The following is a 5116-nucleotide window of genomic DNA, read 5'->3' as shown; positions in this document are numbered from 1 at the left end:
CTTAATATAAAATAGCTCTATTAACTATACTTATTAAAATTCCTTATGATGCTGTCAGCAGCCTCCATATTGAGAAGAACCGCTGGAGATATAAAAAAAAATCGCTGGATACCTGGAGAGGACTGGTTCCTGGATTCCAGTTGATCCTTTCCTCAGAGTAACCTCTGGGCATAATCCTGCCCATCTGTCAGTTCTACTGTAAATATTCCATGGATTAGAAGCCTGTGTATAGTGTTCTGGCATACCTGAAACCAAACTATGTCAGACGTCATTTCTAGGCTATAAATTTTGTTCCGCAGTTGAAGCAGATTAAATGTCTTATCTATTTACAATAAAATTGTTGATAGGTACCAAATGATCGTTCAAAATTTTAAATTCGAATTTCGACGAAAATACACGTTTTGAGTTCCGCTGAATTCTAATATTTCAAGTCGTGCAGAATGGTCTGAGTGATCAGCCTAGCTCAAAACGAAGTCGCACGAAACTGAAATTACATATTTAAGAAGGGTATATGACTGGGATGTCACAGGAAATTTTTTGATAAAATAAACTGATTGGAAGGGCTACTTAGGATTGGTTTTTCACAATATCACGATTTTCATAAAAAAACAAAACAAAAAAAAAACTAATAATTTTTATTCGTTCTCGGATCTCTCAATAGAAAAGTAACTACTAATTTATAAGACTATACTCAGACCTATCTGCACTTAGGGACTTGAACTTTGGGGAAGAGCTAACCTGTCGAACAACAAACTTATCCATCCAAGCCTTTCAATCCAAAAATCCTTAAAACCCTAGTTAATGTACCCTATTACGTTTTCAACAGATCACTACACCATGGCCTTCATATCCCTTTTGTCCTTGACCTCATACCAACCAAATTCTCAAAATTCCATATAAACCTTTCTAACAATCCTAATCCTTTGGTTCAATCCTTGTCTAGTTCCACCCATCCCTACAATCCACCTCGAAGGTTGAAACGGTAGTGGCCAAGAGACTTATTGTAAAATAAAAATGGACAATTGGAGTTCTGGCATTGGTCAGATTTTCACTCAAGTTGAGTGTTTGTGGTTTTAGCGCACTTGCTCAGCCTCCACTGGTTCATTACGCTGGAGAGGGATGTGCTGGGATCCTTGGAGCTTTGCTCTACCCCTCACACGTGGGGATCCTCAAGTTGATTGTGAAAATATTGTATATAAGAGTGTAAATGTGTAGTGTGAGCGTGTACAAAACAAAAGTTTGTATAAAGAAATAATTAAATGAATAAATAAGTTAAAACACAAATTAACATGTTCAAAAGCTAAACAAACACATAATTAATAATTTCAGACCTAGTTCCCATCCAGGTGATGATGTATTCCAGGTGATGATGATATATCCCCAGGGAATACAAATTAATATTTTCCGCCAAGATTGCTGTATCCCAGGTCCTCTAAGCAGTTCCTTGTTTCATTCAATCAGTTAGGTTATATTTTCATTGAAATATTTCAACAGGGCTTAAATAGCGAATTCTCAATTAATTTTCATCTTAATTAACTATAATATGTTAATTTGAATATTTAACATAATAATAGCATTATTAACCTATCATAATGATAGCATTGTTAACAGTAATAACAAATGTATAAATTTGAACTGTGAAGGAATTTGATAATTAACTAAGGAGAAACACAAAGACTATAACATCGGAGATAGCCGAGACTGTCCGATCTCTGTCGTGTAATCGAAATACTGTTGTACGTATTATAGGCAGGAAAAAAGTTGATATTTTTCATGCTAATATAGTAACTAAAATATTTAATTTTCATAATTAAAGTGAAGAGTGGCCTTTAAATAATGAGATCGATTGGACAACCACGTTTTCCGGAAAGTAATTAATCAGATCCTCTCTTTTATTTTACCTTCATTAAATATAATTTATTCCATTGAGCAGAATTCGCTTTCATTTAAATTATCATTTGGTGGTTCATTAACAGAAGTTATATTTCAAATAAATATTTAAATACATATTGAAAAAGTATATTCCTAATTCAAGTAAAGGATATCACTCTGGGGTGGCCAGCGTTTCTGTATATAAGATCATTTTAAAAGTGTGTAGCGATCGACTTGGTGTCATAGGTGTAGTCTGAGGGGGAAGAAGGGGTGTACAGTACTGTGTTTCAGTAGAAGGTGCATTTCAGGGAATATTAAATAAAAACATTTATCATTCACCATTGTAAAAAGTAATCGAGTTCCCTTTCTTCATTGAAGTGATAAGTTTTCGATTTTTTCGGTTTACTACTCATGTTCATGGCAATACTAGGATGAAATACATATGACAATTTAAAGAATAAATATTGAATTAAATATTTTCCAAAAAATTCAAAAACTCCTGAACTGCAGTAATTATCTCGGTTACATTGAGAAAAATAATAAGAATACTGCACCTATAGAAAACAAACGACTAATTTATAAGACTATACTCAGACCTATCTGGACCTACAGATTTGAACTTTGGGGAATAGCTAAACCGTCGCACATCAAACGTATCCAATCCTTTCAATTCAAAATACTTAGAACCATAGTTAATGCACCCTATCACATTTCCAACAGACCACTACACCATGACCTTCATGCCTTTTTTGACCTCATACCAACCAAATTCTCAAAATTTCATATAAACCTTTCCAACCATCCTAATCCTTTGGTTCAAACCTTATCTAGTTCCACCCATCCCTGTAGTCCACCTCGAAGTTTGAAACGGTAGTGGCCAAGAGATTTATTGTAAAATAAAAATGGAGAATTAGAGTTCTGGCAATGGTCAGATTCTCCACTCAAGTTGAGTGTTTGCGGCTTTTGCGCACTTGCTCACTACCAGCAAGAGGGATGCGCTGGGATCGTTTGAGCTTTGCTCTACCCCTCACACGTGGGGGATAGAGTGAGCTCAGGGATCCTCAATTCGATTGTGTAAATATTGTATATAAGAGTGTAAATGTGTCCAGTGATAGTGATTACAATATTTTATTTTTTTCATACACATAGTTCGATTATGTTCATTTTGTTTATTCATCTGTTTGTATATATTTTATTCTTATTTTAGTTATGGATGTGATCATTCATCACTATTACCTATTGCCCACAACTGTGTGGCAGATTGTAATATCTATCAATTAATAAAAAGTATTTAAAAAAAAAAGATCTAAACAAGAGCTGTATCAAAGCCATTGCTTTCGTTAATCGTCTTCAGTGTGACATTTCACACTGAAGACGATTAACGAACAATTAAGTTTAAAACGTCGCCTCAATATAATTGTCATATTGAGTGATCCTCAAGATCCTACTAAAATATTTGTCATCAACAGAACTAAATAAGTAACTGTCTTCGCGAACCCGAAAGTTCAATACCGATGTCACCAATCGCTGCCTAAACTAATTCATCCACTGATCCAAAGTTCAAATCCGTAAGATCTGCCTTAACGCAATCCATTTCGGTTGACTCCTCGAACGTTAACTTGTGGGCTCAGCACTTTTTTTTAAAGATATCCTTTTGTATACTAAAAGAGAGAGTTAACGATTAATTTATTTTTACCGATTATCACCATTTATTTTACCCTTGATATTCAAGAAACTGTAATATAAGAGTTTTTCTTAAGAATTATTTAGAGATATAAATATAATATATATAACTGATTGACCGTATAATTTTAATTAATGAAGATGGTCAGGGTTGCGGTAAAAAGAGTAATACTTGACAACTATTTTTGTTTCTCTTTTTACCGCAACCCTGACCATCTTCATCATGATTCAGACATATAAATGTTCTAGTCTTACCTTGCCTGGACCCGGCACAATCTGACCCGACCTCCTGGATAGAACCTTACTACTACTTCTGAAGCCTAGCAGATGTACCCAGGTCGTTGGGAAGACCCGAACCCAGGTACCGGACGACTATCGAGCGACTAGACAGCCGACAAAAAGACGCAGCGGTGGGGGTAATCCCAGCTTATCCTGTTTATACCTCCCCTTAATCCCACATAACAATTACTCTATTGGCATCCCCGACGGCCTCAGTCCCCCTCGGAACCTTCCTCCCGTCATGTCGGTGAGTTTCTTTAATAGAACATTTTATTTTATAATTTAGTAATATTATCTAACAGTTCAATTATTATTTATATTAACTTAGATAAATAAATATTTTATTTTAAATTTCTTACTAGATATTGTTGGTATGAATCCGTCTTTTTTATTTAATTCATTTTATGATTATATTGCTTTACTTATTTTTACAGCTGTGACATTTATTATTATTTTTTTAAATTTTATTTATAATAAATTTTTCTTCATTTTGTCAATTATATTCAGTATGAATGAACACTTTTAGGGCTCTGATGTCCATTTTGTCAGCTTCTATTAATAATACATAATAAGTAATCTATTATAAAAATTTAAAAAAAAAAATCTTAATATTCCGTAAAAAGTCCGTTTTCAATTTTTAAATATATATATATTTTTTAAATTTTTGTTATAGATTCTGGTACTAAATTATCACGAGGTAAAAATATCGCTCTTTACCATGATTCTAAAAGTAATTAACTCCGACTTTTAGTTACAACATTTTCTGATAAGTACGAACACTTTCACATGTCTAATGGTGAAGATGAAGCGCCTCGTATAGAAATATGCCGATAAGTTTTCTCGATGCAATCGAAGCACTCGTCAGAGTCATTCTAACAGAGATATTTTTATCAGTATTCGGTTGAGTTTTATTAAATTGACTAGTTTCGATCATATCAACCTCAACAGAAACGAAGTACGTTGATGCGAATGATACCGAATTCATTTCTAAAATATATATGACTTCATTTCCTTATTAAAATTAATAATTTATTAATTGGAGAAAATGGTCGGAGGGGAGGGGGGGGGTGGTCAGCAAAAAAAAAAGAAAAAAGAATTTATTTATTTTTGTTTTTTTGCTGATCGCATCTCCCCCCTTCCGACCATCTTCACTATTTACACCTCATAATAATTTATTAATATGAATCGGTATATTAAATATCTATTATATTTAATAATTAAACGAATTTTGTTCATCGGTTCTATGTATCCAATTTTTATTAGTCTCAGGTAATGTTTAAAA

At 33.4% G+C, this 5116-nt stretch overlaps 1 long non-coding RNA gene across 1 annotated transcript in view; it reads right to left on the bottom strand.

The window, feature by feature from the left end:
* The window catches only part of LOC136795373 (uncharacterized), a 7908-nt gene extending 3982 nt beyond the window's left edge, over positions 1–3926 (bottom strand). The window contains exons 1-2 of the long non-coding RNA XR_010842965.1: positions 3811–3926; positions 113–245 (exon numbers count right to left, since the gene is read on the bottom strand). This is a non-coding gene — a long non-coding RNA (uncharacterized lncRNA). The remainder of the gene's footprint in view (positions 1–112; positions 246–3810) is intronic.
* Between the last annotated feature and the right edge of the window lie 1190 nt (positions 3927–5116).

This window comes from Halyomorpha halys, unplaced genomic scaffold, assembly GCF_000696795.3.
Source record: "Halyomorpha halys isolate HHAL.00 unplaced genomic scaffold, Hhal_1.1 Scaffold292.1, whole genome shotgun sequence".
NCBI classification, from domain to species: domain Eukaryota; kingdom Metazoa; phylum Arthropoda; class Insecta; order Hemiptera; family Pentatomidae; genus Halyomorpha; species Halyomorpha halys.
The sequence above is the reverse complement of the archived record's forward strand: the minus strand, read 5'-3'. Positions and strand labels throughout refer to the sequence as shown.